The 20,611-nt window shown below is 37.0% G+C and overlaps 1 protein-coding gene across 3 annotated transcripts in view; it reads right to left on the bottom strand.

Moving 5' to 3' along the window:
- Window positions 1-19,887, bottom strand: part of PKIA (cAMP-dependent protein kinase inhibitor alpha) — a 76,263-nt gene extending 56,376 nt beyond the window's left edge. The window contains exon 1 of one of the 3 annotated variants that reach the window (XM_037803149.1): window positions 19,485-19,887. The gene's annotated coding sequence lies outside the window, so the exon portion shown is untranslated. The remainder of the gene's footprint in view (window positions 1-19,484) is intronic. The other 2 variants (XM_037803147.1, XM_037803148.1) reach the window with 2 other exon arrangements.
- Window positions 19,888-20,611: the final 724 nt, after the last annotated feature.

Genomic DNA, 20,611 nt, shown 5'->3' with positions numbered 1-20,611 from the left:
TTTATTGGTGAAAATGATAAGGTATACCTCTGAGATTTGGAATTAATTTCAGATAACTCTGAGTTCGGAGTTGTGGGAAGCGCTTACTTGGAGCATGTTACCATTTTCTGAAAAGAAAGAAGTTGAGGAGTGGGCATACATGAATTGCTGGGCTCTGAATGGAGCTCTACTCATCTGCAAGACGACAGACAGAAAATAGTCAATTGGTTCTGCTGGATTAAGTCCAACCCTATTGCAAGGAAAGGAAGAGAGAGAAGAGACTGAGGTCCAAGGTTCAATAAATAAGGCTCCTTACTCTCCTCACTCACTCTCTTAACAACAGGCAGTGGGCAGGGAAGAATGTGGGAACAATTTCTGAGTACCTCTGAATACACAGTGACCCTACATAATAGTAAAATGTAGCTCAGTGAATGTTCAATTAAATATGACCAATCAGGATAATTCCTGCTTTATGGGTAGAGTGGCTATAATGGATAATTGTAATGGTTTTCCATTAAAATTTATAATGGAAACGGACAGAGGTATGCTTGGGGTAGGAAGATGTTTTCCTTCTGCTACAAAATCTAAATTTTTTTCAATTTTCCTATTATTTGTTTAACTTAAAACCATACTAAAAATTGTGGATTTTTTAAAAAAGGGTAGGTACTAAAATTAAGTAAGCTGGGAGTGTTGAGAGTGAAAAAATATATAATAATTTTAAGAAAAAGTGGAACTATTGCTGTAAAAATTACCAGAAATTTCTTGTTCCAAATATGAAACTGCTACAGAATTGTAATTATGGCTATAATTAAACAGAAATTCACAAGCTGTCACCATCTGATAATATTAGCAGAGCCTTCTCTTGATTAATAAATTTAAAAGTATTTATTCTATTAAAGTCTCTACAAGACCTAAAACTTCATTATAAATTGTGGCATACAATACCAACAAGCTGGCAGAATTTTAGCATTTTCATTCTCTCCTCGCTCTCTCCCTTTCCACTTCTCTTTCCCTCCCTTCCTCCCTGTCTTTCCACAAAGCAAGTAAATAGATCTATAACAAATCCCTATATTCATTATAAGGGTTAGGAATGTCGCACAATGACAGATTGCCTGGCTTTAAATCTTGTCTCTGTGCCTTACTAGCTGTGTGACCATGGGCAACTTAAGTTCTCCGTGCCTCAGTCTACCCCTCTGTAAAAAAGTTAATAATTGTGTCTACCTCTTAGGATTGTTGTGAGGGGAATCCGTTTGTTTTTACAACAGCACTTAACACAGGATCAAAACAATATGTATTATTTTCACTCCTTTGAATGTGTAAAACATATTATATTTCTGTCCATAGTCTCAAATTCTAACATTCAGTGGTGTGAACAACTGATTAGCTCGAGAAAAAAATTACTGTTAATTATTCCTTTGATTTTTGAACTGAAACCAGAATCACTGTTTCCTGGCATTATCTTATTGATAAACAGTCCAAAACCACAAGATTATTTTTGAGCAGACTCTTGGTATTTGAAATTAAGGGAAACAGGAAATAGTAGGAAATAAACTTTTTGATTGTGCTAATCCCAAGTGAAAGGTGAAACTAATGGTGAAATAAGTGAAAACTGAAGAAAAGACATACAGAAAGAACCTCAAGTACTCACAGCATACTTAAAATTCAACTGACAGCAAATGACTAACGCTTTAAATCAAAAACCCTTCACTAAAACTAAAAACATAAATGCTTTCTTTTTCTTACTTTCTTGTAGGAGGTGAAAGAGGACTCAGTAGGTGTCAGACTATTTTTAAAAGCAGGTTATAGTGGTGATATTTCAGAAGCATGAAAAGCTAAGCCAGATCTCATAAATGGCCTGTTTTAAATAATTTTATTCTTAGAAATTTAGAAGAAGTGCATAAAAATTGTTCAATGCCAGCATAGAAGAAAATTTCCTGTGAATTGTAGTTACTACTTTTTAACATGATAGATTAGACTACCATGCATTGTAATTAGATTTTGCAAATTACCTAAACAATGTTCCAAAATTGAGCAAAACTTGGCACTTAAGTTATATCTGGAATATGGTGAAAAAACAAACTATATTTTTATTAAATCTAGGAACCTGTTTACCAGTCCATCTCTTTGAGTTGATGACAGTAATCCATATAGATTTTCTTAGTTCAGGCTCCGTGAAGTCTACAGGTGAATTTTTAACTAGCAGCAGATCCAGGCTCATTTCTATTTTCATGCTCTCTTCTCAAACATACTCACCTCTCTATAGCATAGAGGAAAGCACTAGACTGCCCTTCTCATGAAACAGGGTTGAATTCTGGTCCTACCACTTAATAACTGCAGTGAACAGGGCAAATGACCAAATTTCATAAATGTCAATTTCCTCCCCTCAAACTGAGGATAATCCTTGCCCTACTAACTTTAGAGAGCTGGGATGGCCAAAGGAGGGGATGAATATAACAGTGCTTTGAGAATTACATGGCGCTTTTTAAATAAAATTTATCGTTATTTCCAGCATGAGGGCAAACTTCCCTTCCTGAAATATATTCAGTAGTTTCATGGCAAACCTAGATATTACAGAAATTTATGTAAAAATTGAACATTTTAGCAATGTTTAGATGCTAAAGAACACATGCCAATTTGCACATTTATTATTAAAATGTTCCAAAAGTAATTATATACAAATTGAATGAATGTAGAACTATAGAATGAGATGAAGTAAAAATCACTCTGATTCTCTATTTCTTGAGTTAACCTGTGAAAATTACTTCTTTTTTTCCTCTTTGAATGTGATATTTGAAATAAAGATGGTAACATGCTTTATTTATTTAATAGTTGGCTTTTTCACTTAAAATTTCACAAAAAAAGGTAGCTTTAATTTAGTAGCTTCTATACTGTTTTTTACTCTAAGCATCTTACAATACTCAGAAAATAGCAAAAGCAACACCTGTTGTCTGTGAGCTATGATGTAAACAAATAAAATGAAGTTCAGCATAGATAACCTAAGTAAATATATTAGAAATCCATGTGCTTTAGGATATCCCCATGTTTTTGTCTGATTGTTTATTTCATATATTTCATAAACTATTCCCATATATATATTTATTTAAAGACTACATAAAAGACTGCCACTTGAAAGTCAAAATAAAAGCTCCAGAAAAGCTCCTTTTTTTTTTAAAATTTTATTTTGAAATAAATTCAAACTTACAGGAACAGTTGCAAAAACAATACAAAACCCATACACAGAATTCCAGCATACCCTAACCCCCCTCCCCCGATACCCCAATCCACCAACTTTAACATCCTGTCACACCGCTATTTCTTTCTTTTCCTCCCTCCCTCCCTCCCTATCATCCATCATCTATTACTCTGTCTTCTGAACATATGAGAGCAAGCTGCACACATCCTTGAACAAACAATATTATTCACATACACAATTCCCATGAACAAGAATATTCTTTTATGCAATCCCATTAAGTGCAGCTAAGAAGTTCAGGAAATTCAACATTGATAGAAAGCTTACATTCTAAATTTCCTTTTTTTTTCTTTTTTAATGTCCCCACTGTGTCCCTTCGAGCCTCCTTTCCTCCATCCTCAGATCCCATCCAGGGTCATCCTTGGCATTTAATTGTCATTGCCTATTTAGACTTTTTCTATTTTTTTTCCACTTGTGGAAACATATATATAGCCTAAATCTTCCCATTCCAACCCCTCCCTAGCATTCCATTAGTGGGATTAATCACATTTAGAATGTTGTAATGCCATCAACTTCCCACCATCCATTACTAGAAATTTCCCTTCACCCCAAACAGCAACCCTACACTCATTTCTTAACTCTCCATTGCCCCTTCCCCCACTTCTCATAACCCATATTCTACTTTTCATCTCTATGGTCATATTCTCTGATAATTTCTTTGTGTTTACTGTGGGGCTTAAATTTAACTTCTTAATCTATAACAACCTTGTTTTTCTTTGATACCAAATTAACTTCAATAGGACCTGTAAACTATGTTCCTATACTCCTCCATTTCCCCCACCTTTATGTAGTTCTTATCAAAAATGACATATTTTACATTGAGTCCAAAACCACTGATTTGTCATTAGAGTTTATGTATTTTATATCCTGTAGGAAGTAAATAGTGGAGTTACAAATAAAAATTTAGTGACTTCTATTTGTATTCCATTGTGGTCAGAGAATGTGTTTTGAATAAATTCAATTGGTTTTTTTTTTTTTTTTTAAATTTATTGAGGCTTGTTTTATGTCCTGGCATGTGGTTTATTCTGGAGAAAGATCCGTGATCACTAGAGAAAAATGTGTGTCCTGGTGATTTGGGATGTAATGCTCTATATATGTCTGTCAAATTTTTCTATATCTCTCTCTCTCCTTTCTTTGTTTCTCTGTCGGTAGGGTTCCCTTTAGAATCTGAAGTAGGACAGGTCTTTTATTAGCAAAATCCCTCAGCATTTGTTTGTCTGTGAAAAATTTAAGCTCTCCCTCAAATTTGAAGGAGAGTTTTGCTGGATAAAGTATTCTTGGTTGGAAATTTATCTCTTTCAGAATTTTAAATATGCCATGCCACTGCCTTCTTGCCTCCATGGTGGCCGCTGAGTAGTCACCACTTAGTATTATGTTGTTTCCTTTCTAAGTGGTGAATTGCTTTTCTCTTCCTGCTTTCAGAACTTGTTCCTTCTCTTCAGTATTTGACAGTCTGATCAGAATATGTCTTGGAGTAGGTTTATTTGGATTTTTCTACTTGGAGTTCACTGGGCATTTATGCTTTGTGCATTTATATTGTGTAGAAGGTTTAGGAAGTTTTCCCCAACAATTTCTTTGAATACTCCTTCTAGACCTTTACCCTTCTCTTCCCCTTCTGGGACATTAATGAGTCTTAAATTTGGACATTTTATTTTATCTATCGTCCCTGAGATCCATTTCGATTTTTTTCCCCATTCTTTCTTTCGTTTTCTGTTCTGTGGTCCTCGAGGACGCTGAGTCGTTGTTCAACTTCCTCTAATCTTGTATTATGAGTATCCAGAGTCTTTTTAATTTGGCCAACAGTTTCTTTTATTTCCATAAGATCTTCTATTTTTTTATTTACTCTTGCAATTTATTCTTTATGCTCTTCTAGGGTCTTCTTCATGTCCTTTATGTCCTGTGCCATGCTTTCATTGTTTGATTTTAGATCTTTGATTAATTGCGCCAAGTACCGTGTCTCTTCTGATCTTTTGATTTGGGTGTTTGGGTTTGGGTTATCCATATCATCTGGTTTTATCATATGCTTTAAGATTTTCTGTTGTTTTTTGGCCTCTTGGCATTTGCTTTACTTGATCTCTAATTTGTCAGAACTACAGCTTGGTGGTGTACACTTTCTCTAACTAACCAGCAGATGGCGTCCGTGAGTCACCTATTCCCCTCAAGTCACTTCTCCCTGACTTTGTCTTTGTGGTGTGTGAGGATCTGCTTCTTGTGGGGTTCAATTTGTGCACTAAATTTGGGTGTGTTGCTGGTGCTGTCCGCCCTGAATGTGGGGCGTGTGTCTGGATGGTTAGGGAGGCAGGGCAGCTTTAATAATCAAACCTCCTGGGTGTTCCTGGAGATTTAAGGCTGTTACAAGAGTCTAAGCCTTCATTTCAGTCTTGCCACAGATTGTCTCTGCCCCTGACCCACAAGTCCCTGGTACTGGTATAGGGTCCCTGGGATTTCTGAGCATGGCCCCTATCCCAGCGGTGCTCTTCCAGGACCTCTGCTGAGGGAAGGCTGTGCCATGTCACAAGTGTGCGCCGGCCTCCAGGGAAGCCCTGGGCCGCTGGGCCATGCAGGGGCATTTCCAGCCTGCTGTAAAGATGGCTGAATGGGGTGTGTTAATTTCCCCCTTTTCGCACAGCTCCGCATTCCCAGCTCTGGGACAATTAGCTGTGGGTGCACGAAAGGCCACTGTCCATGGCTGATATTGTGGCGTGTGTGCGGTGCTGCAGGAAAGACTCCTCCTCACACTGGGTTTCTTGGCATGGCTCTGGGCTGTGGGTCCGGCCCTGGGCGGGAGCGTCCCAGTCCGCCAGGGAGATGTCTGCAAGAGGTGCAGTTTCTTTCTCCTTTTGTCTCCCCTCTGTCCCCCAGGCCCGAGACAGTCAGCAGCGGGTGTGGGGAGGGCTATTCTCCATGCCAGACACCAAAGGGTTGGCTACAGCCCGCTCCTGCCCTGCTTCACTGCACGGTTCTCATTGCCATATCTGCAGTCGCTCCCAGGTTTTTGTTTTGTTTTGTTTTGTTTGTTTAAAGAACTAGCCGGGCTCCAAAAGCCAACCTGCAGTTTCCCCACACTGCAACATGGCTGCAAGACTTTCAGCCGGCTTACTCACTCATTTCAGAATGCAGACTCCCGGTTTCACCCAATGCACGTTCCCTGTGGATTTAGCAGAACTTGTCCGGCTGGTGCATCACTGGAACTGGTGCTCTGGGTCCCTTTCTGGCTTTTATCTAGTATTTTTCATAGAGATGTTTTTTTTTGCTCTGTCTCACCTAGCTGCCATCTTAAGTTCCTCCCGAAAAGCTCCTTTTATTTATTTATGGGCCAACCTACTATTTTGCTTTTCTCCCTAAAGATATAATTAAACATTAAATAAAACAATTCATATTTGATCTGTCCTAGAGGGGATATAAAGTAGGTTTAAAAAATGAAATTCCACAGGAATGGATTTTTATTAGCATACATTTTGAACAGATATTTTAGCATTGTTTTCATCAAATTAAATGAACAAGAGAAACGGACAAAGCAATTTTAAAAACCACTAATATGGGTAATACCTTTAGAGAAAAATTACTTTATTCAATAAACTCAAAAATCACCATTTACTATTTAGAAAACAAGAAGTGGCTCTGGAAAATCTTGATCATTTGTGAAAAATAGTTTATATTAAAAGCAGCTGGGGAGACAACTCTAGCAACAGATTAGCATATCTTGGCAAACATTATGAGTCTTCATAAAACTGAAAACATTCATTTGCCTTCAAAACAAAACTTGGTATTCATCAGTCTACTGAATTAAATGGCTCTAAGAACTCTATATAAAAGCAGTTAGGAGACAACCTCTCAAAATTCACTTAGTCTCTATTTTCCATTTTCTTTCATTGTCTAGTATCAAAATTACACTGGAAAATGCTTTCACACATACCAATTTTCAAGCCCTGTAAGGCAGCCAGAAATGTAGTAACATGAGTGATTAACCAATGATGAGTGATTCATCATGTGATTCCTACATAAAGCTTAGAAATTATATCAGAAAGGTAAGATTCTTTTCTATTTGATGTGTACATGAAGCATGCTTACAGAAAAGAGACCCTTAAAATGACCAGCTTTGAAGTTTAATCCAAACATTTGATTTTTCTATCATCCCAAATAGAATTCCAATGGGAATTCTACTTTTAAATGGAACTCTCAGTAATTTATAGGTGGAAAACTCAAATCATTAGATAACATCTTGCCCCCTTCCATACCAATGTCACTATGTATCCTGTTATTCTAATTTTTGGATTCAGGAGGGGATTCCAGAGTCATCACACATTGAACTTTGTGGATAACAAGAATTGCTGCTTTGTGTGATACTGGCATTATCTGGCACCATGTTGTATAAATGTACTACAAGAGTGACAGTGTCTCAAAACTTAAGTTTGAGAGAGATGATGGATAAAAAAGCACTACAGAAATATACAGAACACAATTGAGTTTAAATAAAAATCTGAACAATTACTATAGAATTGTCTCCTACGGTGTATCTCTTTATAACTGGTTAAAGGCCTATGTGGGAGGATTGAATCATGTTCAGAACCCAACCCCAAGGTTGGGTTGTAAAAAGGACCTCTGAAGATGTTATTAGTTAAGGTGTGCCCATGAGGGTGGGCCTTAATCCAATAGGGCTGAAGTCCTTATAAGCAAAGGAAATTAGACAAATAAACAGAAGCCACAGGGAACAGTGAGAAGCTGGAAGTCAACAGAACCCAGGAGAGGAAGGAGAAGACAACACCTTGTCCATTGCTGTGTGATGGAAAAAAAGGATCAATGATCACCAATAGCCAGTTTCAGAATGCCACAGTCTTCAGGGAAAAAGCATCGCCTTGCTTACACCTTAATTTTCGATTTCTCTTAGCCTCAAAAACACGAGCCAGTAAATTCCCATTGTTAAAACCAACCCATTGTATGGAGTTGTTCTAGCAGCCAGGAAACTAAGAAAACATGTTATATATAATGACTGAACATTAATAGTCATCTGTCAATTATTAAGATACGTACGTGGTACAATGAATTTGCAAAAGTGAATTATCAGGTGCATTTTATTGTCGAGGGCTTCCTGCCTATACATGATCTATTATATTACTTTTAGTTCTAAGGCATTCAAATATACACACACATAAAAAATTCCATGTCTCTAATATGAAAAGAAATATATTCCAGAATTAGTTTTAATAACATTGCCTTTATTGTGCTTATATCTTCTAATTGAGACCTCCAGACTTCACTTATTATCATTGAGTTGATCAGATAAAAAGCAGGAGGACAGTGTCCAGAAAAAAAAAACAAAAAACCAGGGGGAAACCCAATAATGCAACTCATCATATTTTGTTAACATAAGCCTCTGTATGGCTTTTTCATGAAACTAAGTTAAAATGAAGCAAAACCAAAAATAGAAATATTTAATCAGCAACTGGCTATTTTTAAAAATCTAATTAATAGCATACTATTAGGTTTAGGGTTGTGAATAAGACTGAAGTGCATGCCAGACTGTTTTCTTACTTGAAAAAATAACCATGTATTTGGTCTAAGTCCTAACTTGGGGCTATGTAACTGCTATTCTCATATTTCCAGTTTTACTTTGAGAGAGCATTTTATTAATGTAAGGGTAGAAAAAGAACTGGAATGCCCCATAGCAAAAACCAGTTTCCTTCCTTTCTCTACTGTCATTCTCCAAACATATAAACAATGAACAGAGTTGAAGATTCACAAGGAGACAGTCTCTATTTGAAACACTCTATTCAAATCAGAACCTTCTGATTTAGGATTCCTGAGGCACTGGAAGATTACAGCATGAAAGAGATGTGCAAGAGAATTTGTCATGCCTTAGACGATGTACTTCTCAAAGCAGAAAAGCTGATAGGAGGCTGGAGAACTTTATACATTAAAAAATAATCTAATGAAACAGGTGCATTTCCCAAACCATACCACTTTTCTCACATCCACCCAAATTGGCGGTAAAAAAAAATAAGCTTTCTTTGTAAAATTTGACTTTGGAAACAAAGATTCTTTGAATATTCCCCCAAGCACTTGTCTGTTTATGTTAAATTAAATCCAGTTTTAAAGTAATAAAATACATGATGTAGAAGGAAATGTGAATATATATAAATACGTAATTGGTTAGATAAAATTATATAATACATATAAAATATAAATGTATTTATAATATGCAAGTATATAAATGTATGTACACATATATTTAAAATATGTATTTTCCTTACTTGTGGCCTCTCATCTTAGAGCCAGACTCTGCAAGAGATCTAAGCCCCAAGCCATTGGTGAATAGCTAATAAATTCAGTATTCAAATAGGAATTAATAATGTGGGTTTAGAAATTTAGGACAAACTTACCCTTATATTTTACACTTTTTACTTGAAAGAGTAAAGTTATTCTATTCACAGATTACACATGAATAGACTCTACCAATCCCAATAAAGTATTGCAAATTTGGCTGGAGTTATTGATCACCACAAAATTCTCACTTGTGAACAACTGTGATTTACATAATAAGCACATGCATCTAGGCAGTTTTTGTACTTATTTCCTTAAATCAGAATGGCCCATATCGATACTAGGAAGCCATATAAGAAAAATATGTAAAACTATGTGCTTTTCAAACCCAACAAAAATTGTCAGCACGTGTGCACTAAAAATGCAGTTTTTATAGGCTGATAGGTGTTTCTGGTACTTTCACAGAGGGAAGCTTTATTTTTTTACTTCAGTGTAAAGGCATTGCTCCTGATCAAATCTAATTAGTGGTACCTAGTAAGGAACAAGGGCCAGAGTATTAAAATGCTTACAGTGGTCTCTCTAAATCCTTTGGGCTTCAAAACAATAGAAACGTGGTTTAGATAAAAGAAAAAGTCCTTCATTTATTATGTAAAATGGAGTTATATGTTAATTTTCTTCTTTGAGCAACTTAATGATACTAGCAATAGGCAACTTCTCCATAGTTACACATTTTGTTTTTAACTATTTGGGTATTTAGCCAGAGAGTTATCACTAATTAGAATTTTCAAAGATTTTTGTTAAAGGCAGTGAAAGTTAAAAGTTCTTTATAAATTAAAGTTGTCCTGTCCCAAGACCTTCTTCAACACTGCGATTAAAAAAAGAAAACACCAACTGTTGCTCCTAAGTAAGGAAGTATTCACATTTTCTATGGCACTTTGCTTCTGAAATCAAAATACTTATTCAACAACCTTAATAGAATTTCTGATAATGACTCAGTGGAAAGAGTAATTAGACAGATGGTACGATTCAGGAAAAAAAAAAAAGGTGCAGAATTAATTGCTGATTGACTTTTCCCGGGTCATCCAATCAACCAACTGCAGAGTTAAATATAGAAGCCAAGTCTCATTCTCACAGCCACTGCTAGATTAGAGCTTGACAAGCTTGCCTTGTAGTGGCCTCAACCTCTCCCGCCACTGCTGCCATTGCGTGCACTGAGCCCTCTTCCAGTAAAGATTCAGTCATTTCAAGGCTTAGTTAAACATACATGGGGAGATGTAGAAAAAGGAGTTCATAAACCTTTGGCAAAAGATGTACTAATGAGGTCTGGTTGAAAATTGCCCATGAGAATAAAAACACTGAAACTTGAAAACATTTGTTAACCCTTCTTATGCTTTGGAAATTGCACTACATTCTCTTTCTATGTTATCTTCTTTCATCTTCATAATAACCCTGTAATTTAGATACTACCATAATCCTTGTTTCACAGATCAGAATATAACTTACAAAGGTTATGTAACTTAGTGTTGAGTTGCATAGCTAGTAAATGGTAAGGTGAGATTCAAACGAGTTCTAAAGCCAAAGCTTGAATTCATTTTGTAAAAGATGTGATTTTGGCATAAGTGCGAGCTAATGCCAAAAAAAAAGCAAAAAGTAAAAAATAAAATAAACAGAGACAGGGAAGAGGAGGTGCATATATCAGGATGCTTTGAAGATGTTTAGATCTACTTTTTAATTGATCTTGAAAATTACCAAAGCTTCCCGAGAGCCCTAAGACTAAAATTATTTGATAAAAAATATACTAACTATATAGACAAACATTTTGAGAACAACCCAATTGCTTTGCTTTCACAGTGCTTAACAGTCTAACACTGTAATGCCACTTTATTTCATTTCCAATATTTTAAATGAAAATTGAAACATTTAAGTATTTTGCCTGAACAGATTAGGGATTTTTTTTTCAGATGACCAAGATGCCAGCTTTCATCTCCTTATTCAGTGGACTGCATCTAGTAAATTGATCATTTTAACGTCACCTTTAATTGTGGTGAAACAGTGACTTCACGAAGCCCCATGAGGATGTTAAGGTCCATTATGTCAAGCCTGCAGGCAGATGGAACAGAAATAGGTCAGATTTTCCAAATGACTGAGATTTTGCATTCTCTGTGGTTGTGTTTTTCATTGAGATTGAAAAAGAAATGGAGATAAAAGAACCACTGGCTAATACTTAATCTTATTAAATTAAAATCTTATCTTGCATTTTGAATTTTCTATAAGTCCAGATCTATTGTAGCTGAAGAAGGAAGGGTAGTGTCATATGTTTCCCTGTCCTGAGCAAATAGATTGTGTTTGGTTTAGTGTCTAAAATTGCTTACTAGATCTATTTCTAACTTTCTTTTAACTCTAATATGCATCACCTCTAATTCCCACCTTAATGAAACCTCAGGGTGAAGAGGGTATGGTCTGGCAAGAAATAGGGGTAATGGCAGTCCCTTCACAATCCACCCCCACCACACCTACAAAAATAATCACAATGAATTTGTATAGAATACCGTTTTGTATTAGAAGGGCAACTTTAAAAAAATAAATGGTATTAATTCTGTTATTCAACCAGTATTTTGTAAATGCTAATAAATAAACCAGGTACCACACTAACCAACCAGATTTGTAGGCATTTTTATGCCCTTGATATTTTATTGCCATAAAACAATAACTGTTTACACTTATGGAGTGTTTATCATAGTATATATTACTGATAAGCACTACAGATTTCTTAACATTTATAAAATACATTAAATGCTACTATCTCACGCCTTGCTTTGCAATTCTGGGTTGTTCTCTAATATGTAGAAGATGAAAGAAGAGTAATTTAGATTTTTCCTTTTTAGGATCACCAGCCGTATGTCTTAGCTAACTTTTATCAATGGAGATTCTAAATAGGTACATTTTCATTTATCCTAAATCCCTTCCATACTGATCATAAGGTTAATTCTTATAAATGTGGGTATGTCACGAATAGTTAAGTATGTCAGCCCCATTTCACCTCGGCTTGACCCACTGTATGGAAGAACAAATTTGATGAAGGAGAGTTCCCCCAAACTACTGACTGCCTTGAAAGCCAGAAGGGAATCTAACTTGGATGAATAATGATTTGTCACAATTTGTTTTTGAGGGTAGTGGGTAAACCAGTGCTAATACAGTCTGGCTGGTATGAATACTTCTAAAAATGTATTATTCTGTGAGATACATTAATTAGAAATACATACATATCATTTTACTTTTCCAAAATTTTGATATTTTACCATAGTTACTCTTTGAAATTTGATGGTCCTTAAATCTGAATTTGAATTGGGCGTGTCTGACAGGTTATCTCAGTGGTTCCATTGAGTGATCACTGATTCAGATTTGATATTATTTCTGCAAGTTCCAAAAGGATTAAGTTTTGAAAATGGATAGAAGGCATCAAGGTCCTGGTTGTTTTTCACTGCATTTCAATTATCAGAGAAAATGAGCATGAAACATCATGGAGAGGAATGCACAAAATGGCATTAAAGATATTACTGACTTTTCAACATTTATTCAGTCAGAGTTTGCAATACACAATAGAAGGAATGCATCATTTTGTGTTGCTGACATAGTGCAATGACCAAAAAACTCATACTTCTACCCTCAGTCCCAAAGGCACTGCAGTACATTATTAAAGAGGGTGTGGGTGTATTATTGGTTATTCACCCAGAGGTGAGAATGCTTATTTGTTTTAAATCTGCTTTTCAAGAGGGTTTACTCAGACCACAAGAAAGGAAAAGGTAAAGTAAACAATAGGAGAAAATTCTTCTAGCTGTCCCTTCTGCCTAACCTCCCAAAGAAAAAACATACTTTAAAATATCGTGGTGGTATTTCTAGGGTCTCCTATGCTGTGAAGTGTGCCTATCCAACCAAAGAGCTTTGCAACCCATTAGTTTTAAGTAGGGTCTCAGCATCTGTTATTAGACATGTTGCTTCATTCTTACCCTTTACCATGTTAAAATAATTAGGCTTTTAGAGCATGATGCAATCCCCAGCAAGCCCTCTGCTTCCCCTCTCCTGGACACTGCAGATCACAGTGTCCTGGACACAGTCTTCTGCTGAGAAGGGTAGTTAAAAGTCCGGCCAATTCTGTTTATGCTTCAGATATTCCAACTAATCTGTAGTTTAGCTTAAGTAAGACACTCATCATTGGGCTTTATTCTGTTCCAGGATGAATTTTAAAAAGATACAATTAAGAGAAACTAAGAAAAAATAATAATAGGTAAAAGGTTCACAGTTATAAGGTAGGTACATACAGTTGAACTAAAAAGACAAAATTTTAATTAGGTTGGATACAAATGACCCATTGCTGGAATTTTTTAAAAACTATGCATAGAAGTTTCTACTTTTCTACATTGTTGTTCTAAGCCTTGACTGATATCTGTGATTCAAAGTGTAATTTTTTTCAAATGACAAAATGTGTGATTGAGAGACCTGAAATTTTTCAATACTTATCTTTAGTATTTTTTTCATTATGAATTATAAATGAAAAAGTGGGAATGTTTCCTTGATCAGACTATGTTAAATGAATTTCCTTATATTACTTGCATTCATTTTGAAGCCATTTAGAGATGGTTTAATAAAATACATAAATAATATCTGTTGAAGAGGGTTATGATTTTTATAATCAATGTATGTATTCAAATTATAAATGTGTTTGTGTAATCTTTGACCCAACAACAGTACTCCAAGAATTTTTCCATCAAAAGTAAAAGCACCAAAATATAAAGATGTACGTGCCACTATGTCCCTTCGCACATAGCTTAAAATCACAAAACAAGTTGGAACTAAATCAATGTTTGTCAATATGTTTTGACTGAATAAATTATAGTACACAAAATATGTCATTAGGCGTCTATTAAAGTTAATATAGTACCATCATATGCTAGATATCTTTAGTAAAGTAAGCAGAAAGACAATGTAACTAAAGTGTTTTGCAACTAGAAATAATAACAAAGACCTACTATAAAATAAACAACAAACGTACCTTATATTGAGTATATTATGAAGTTTCCTTAAAATTTCACTTAATTTCAGATCTTAAATGTTTATCATGTTTTAGGTAAAAATAAGATATTTTGGGAAATGTAAACAGATCAACAGCTTAAATTTTTTGTCCTCTTGTCTTCTTTTTCTCCATTGCCACCTGTTGTGTTTTTTCTAGATTAATGCCATTTTTGTCACACCTTTCATTGTACACTAGCATTAGCAGCAACTTACGAGCACTGGCCCTCTTAAGTTATCAGCTAAGTATTTTAATGCAATTTTATGCATCTAATATGATGATGTGTGGCTCCTTTAAGCTGGCAATTGTTTTAGAACCTAGGATGGATGACCGTAACTTGTCATTCTTTCCTTAACTTGGAAAAACCATCTATTTTACTGCAGACAGCTCTACCCAGAAAGAGACAGTAACTTTGAGGCAGACATAATTCCATCCTAAGAGAACTGAGTATACCTCAAAGTAGAAAGCGCTATTGCACTGCTGGCAATGTTCTTCTACATATTTGGCAGGACACTACTTTTAGTCTGAGAACTCTTTCTTTTTAGTAAGAATGATTTTGATTGGAAAACCCTAAATAAATCACTTGGAATGTGTAACTTTCAGAGCTCCTTCTGGGATTCCTTTTCCATGAATCAACATTCTCTAAATTGCTGTTCTCACTGGCACTTGCTTCTTAGTGACCTCAGCTGCCACTGTGCCAGTGCAAGTGAAGAGTTTCCATTTCAGGTCCTAAATCAGGGAAAACAATAGAAGGAAAACCTATCAAGGCCAGAAATGTATGGGCTAATAAAGAACACAGAAATCGTCTAAGTGAGTTCAGAATACACATTTTTAAACCATTCCCCAAGGATGGGTTTTAGTGGTCCTTAAACACCTGCAATTGTATGCAAAATTATTTATGTGTGTATGTTTGTGTGTGTACTTGAGAGAGGATATCTAGCCATATTGAAATATCAAAGGGATTATAACAACCATAAGATTGAGAAGGACAAAAAGATCACAAAACAGTTTTTAAGTACCCCAACAGCTCTGACCTCATGTATTTATATTGCTTCCCTTCACTCTGTTACACTTTAAAGGGCAGCATGGTAATGTGGAAAGGGTCTGCCATTTACGTGGCATCTCTGAGCCTCAATCCTCCTCATGGTAAAATTAGCATTTAGTGGGAGGATCAAATTAGATACCATTGATGAAAGTACCTAGCAGGGTGTCTAGAAACGAGATAGGTGCTCGTATATGTAAGGTCCCATTCTCTGCTTAATCTTTTTCAATAGATTGCAAGCATTCTGAAAGCAGGTACAATGTCTTCTTTAAAGATTTGTTTTGTTATGCTTTTGTATGTATGAGCTAATAATCATTTAAGGGCATGTAAGTTCACCATACCATTTGTTAAACACAATTATTTAAATGTATCCACACTGTAAAACATGACTTGGTTGCTGGACAAGGATAGATAGATACATACTTCTGGGAAATAGTAAATTATTTATTCACCAAAATCAAAGTGCTGAGCATCTATTGTGCATTTATGTAGTTAAGCACTGTGCTTTGGGTTGCAAATAATACAAGGTTGTAAGTCACAGATCCTGCTCTCAAGGCCTAGTTTAAAAGAGCATCTGACGTCTTTTCACACATAAGAATAATCCAAGGTAGAAAGTGCTATAGGAATTTAGAAAAGGGAGAGAGCAAATCCAAGTGGGGGCAGGAAGGTAGATTTACGTTGAGGGAAGGCTTCATGGAAGAGGCAGGGTCTGATGTGGGCAAGGTTTCAACATGTAGCAGGATGGGAGAAAGGAACAAATGAAGGCAGGTAAGAATAACATCATGGGCACAAATAGGAAATAAGGACTACTTGGTTTAGTTAGATCATGAGGTACTTTAAGAAGCCTAGTAAGAAATTAGGTAAAGATGTAACACAGGGCCTGACATGCAATTGGTGTCTAATAAAAGTTTAATAACCGTAAGAGCATATGAGAGAACTTAAAAATAAAGATATAATGAACAGGGTGAAATATAACAGAAACCTGGCAATTAAGAGGTCATTGATAACTTTTAAAATAGCATTTTTTCTACCTATTCTTAGTGGAAGCAGTGGTTGAATACAAATGACATTTCTTCTTCAGACTTATTCCTATACTTCATTTTCTTTTCTATTTTTAAAAATCTCAAGTGGCTATTTCAATTGCAGCTAATGGCAGTAATGGGGAACCAGAGAATACTCCTTTGTTATGAGATGGCAACTTTAACTCCTAAATTTGTACTAAGTTTCTGATAACACTGACACCTGCCAGAATAAATATATTTTTATGTGCTAATAAAGCAATAGATTGACTTCAATTCTATTTTTTCAAACCTACAAAAGTACCTGTGGTTCATTTAGCATTAATTTTACCTTTCTCTGGAAACCTTTAAAGAAAAGGAAATAAAGTCATAAATCAGTTTTAGTCATAAGCTCATAAATATATTTCTTTTTTGGACTCTGAATTTAGAAACTCAGAAATTATTTAAACATAAAATTTGTCCAAGTTCTAAAGTCCCTTAAATTTAATTATCTTCCTCAATTGCATCTAAATGAAAATTAAAATTTCAGATTTGTTTTCTTTATTCCCAACCAAGTTTCTCCAGCTCCAGTCCATAACTTTGGGAATTCATCTCACCTATAAAATCACTGACTGATATTATGGTAGTTTAGACAGCATCAGGTCCCTGACTTTGGTCCTGTTTTTTGCCAAAGTGCTCAGTTTCATCAGAATCCAAACAATAGACACATTCTGTTTCTACTGATCATTAGTATTTTCTCAGCACCGCTTTGAATCACAAAGATGCTTCTTAATATTACAGAAACTCTTACTGTACTCCTAAGATAGATAGCATTAGTCCATATTTCATCTACCTTGGGCTAATTTTTTAAAATTAATTATTATGTGACTTCATCATCACATTCTTCAGAATAATTATTTATATGGTTAATTATTTTAAGATTAGGAAAGAAAGGTGAGGACAATAGAAGGTTTTGTTTATTTTATTCTTTGTTCCCTCTTCTAGTTGGTGTGCCTAAGAATAAAAATTCTACATTCTTGAAAATTTAATATTTCAAATCCAAATTGACCTCAACAAACAACAACAACAACAAGCACAAATAAACAAACAAAAAAATACCACATCCCACTAAGATTTTCAAGATCCCGGGAGATAGTTCCTGGAGTGGGCTACTTTGTAGTGGGCTTTGCCAACCCCGGGCACTCCTTCTGCCTCATATACTGATGGTGGAGACAAAGAAATAAATCCAATTTTTTCTAAAATGCATTTTATAGAAAGAGAATTTGTAATCTGAAAAGCAATGGTAATATTTAACAAAGTTAACATGATTTTTTCAGAACCAGTAGCTTTGTTTAAAAGCAATAATGAAAAAGGAAGGTAAGGAGAGGTAAATTTTTAAGCTATAAGCACTGCCCCTTCTTTTCACTAATCTACTATGTTAACATTTGCTAAAATCAAACAACATGGCTGTTGAGTCAGATTGTCTCTAATTTCAAGTTTAAAGATAACAGATCTCATTTTAGATAGAATATTGGCACACAGACACCCCACAGTCTGGTTTATTGCAACTGTTCCCTGCTGGCAAAGCAGCACATTTTGCAATTCCCATAACAACCATCTTAACCATTTCACAGCATATTATTCAAATGTACATCCCTAGGTGGGCAACAAGAACAGGCACTTGAGCTCCTCAGCAAAGGGTCTGTGGGGAAAATTCTAGGACACATGGTAGGAACAGGTTAATGGGGAAACCGACTTAAGGAAAGCGCAAACAACCTGAGGTTTAGATATGGGCAGCTACATTAGCTTTCCAACTGCCTTAGGAAACTCTTTTGAGGCCATTGGGGAATCCTAGAGCTAACACACTGCTTGCTTTTTAGGGGAGGACTTGCACCAAATCCTAACAGCTAGGTGTCTCACAACATGGCTTCAAGAAAAACTGGATAGACTGACATTCACATTGCTGCTTCCACTATGCCTATGCCCACAAAGCAAAATATATAGGTATGGTTCCATCTCTCACACCTCACAAAATTCTGCTTGTCTTTTCAACTCTTCTCGTAGCTGAAGTGACTACAGTGAAGGGAGTGATAGGAAACCATGTCGACTCTGGGCTAAAAGCAGGATTTTTCATGCCACGGAATTAGGGGAAAGAGCACAGGTAACAGTAAGCAGAAAGAATACTGAAACCAGCATAAAGCAATGCCCTTGACAAAATCAGTCAGAGAAGAGAAGAGGCAGATAAGAGCTCACAAGAATTGGCCTTGGAATGATCACAGCATCCCTAAAAAAGATCAATGAAATGATTGACAGAAAAGAAGGTAAGTGAAAGAAGCAAGTCAAGCGCTGCTTAACACAAGCTGAACTCCAAGAGATAAGAGAAGTTTTTGCTCCAAATAGAGACATCTTCTAAAGGTTCGGTATTGAAGCTGGTGCTTTGTGATTGAGTGAGCACAGACCCATTCTGATAACTGGGAAGGGAGAGGGCAGAGAGGGAAGATTGCTAATTACTTCCTCCCAGGTTGCTGCTCCAACCAGAAAATAACAAACTGAAGGTAGGTAGATGGTGGAGAGGTAACAGAGCAACCCAAATTATTTTACATTTTGAATCCTCTTCATTGTCTAAGCAAGTATGGCTTTGAAATGGTCGATTATCCTTAAAAGCGTATAGAAGCGGAATGCCTCCTTTGTTTGCCCAGGAACATCGCTCCTCTATTCCCAGGCTCTAGGCTGATCAACATTTCGTTCCGAGTTGTTGCTCCTTTCCCCACTGCAGAATGCAGCAGGCTTATCCCCCTTCTCCCTCCTGTCTGGCAAACCCCATTATTAACCGAGCGGAAAGCACCGCGCACTGAGGCCGAGACTAATAATAGCCGGGCCGCTTACCTTCCCGGGACCGAGTCAGCGCATGTCCCCCGCGTCCGCTGCCCCGAGGCCGCAGCCCGCGCCGCGCGGGGCCGAGTGCGTGGTCAGCGCCCGCCGGCCCCCACCCACCTGCCAGCTGCAGCAGCTGCTCCCGCCGCCGAGCTCCGGCCGCATGAAGTCATCCCCGCCCCGGGCCGGAGCGCCACATTCCGCCCCAGCCGCGGGGGGAGAGGGAACTCTCTTGGACGCGGGAAAGGGCTCCTGGGAACTGCGCTGCACCACCGCTACCCCGCCTGGATTCCGGTGTACTTTCTATTAATGCTTTTAGAGATGAAGCGTCGCCGGACTGGGGACCAAGAGAAAAGACGCAGAGAGACTTTCTCTGCATAGCGTCTTTCCTCCTAGCGCTCCCCCGTCACTCCGGCTGGATGGATAGCTCCATGCCTCTGTGGGTTTCCCACCCGCTACATCTTGCTTATCAGTATTGTTCATTTCGCTGAATTTGAGAGCTGGGATTGTCTTTTAAGACAAACATTCAAACACTCCGAAAATAATTTAAATTGGCAATCAACGCTTCCAAGCCCCTTGTCGCACGCGCAACCTCTCCCTGTCCCCCACACTTAGACACAAGTACACGCACACAGCCAAACCCCTCAGTTATTGAAGCTGGGGACCTCTCGCCCTCTCACCCTCTCGCCTACGTAATGGAAACGGGAAACTCCCCAAGGACTGGAGAAGTAGGACAGACCAGAGAGAGCATTCAAGGAAACGAAGGGTTTTTGCTGTTTAGTGGTGCTCTAGTGGACAGATGTTATCTCTAACCCCTTCCTCTCGCTACCCCCTCCCCGCCTAATTTGGTGGACTGCGCTGGTGACAGCTACAGCATTTGGAATCTAAGAAGCTGAATCTGCATTAACAGATTACTGTATCACTTTCTTTCCCAAAGGATTCAACAGAATTGAGGATGAAACATAGCCCTTTTTTCCTTCGTTTTAGCAATGAAATATGAATCGACCTTTTTAAATCAGGAGCACTAGCTAACAAGGTTGTCAGATTCTCTCTCTCTCTTCTCTCTCTCTTCCTCTCTCTCTCTAATTCTCCCTCTCATCTGTTCTTTGCTCCCTCCCCAAACGACAACAATTTGGGGG

Source organism: Choloepus didactylus, chromosome 14 (assembly GCF_015220235.1).
Source record: "Choloepus didactylus isolate mChoDid1 chromosome 14, mChoDid1.pri, whole genome shotgun sequence".
Lineage (NCBI taxonomy): Eukaryota > Metazoa > Chordata > Mammalia > Pilosa > Megalonychidae > Choloepus > Choloepus didactylus.
Note: the sequence above shows the minus strand (reverse complement) of the source record. Positions and strands in the feature narration are given on the sequence as shown.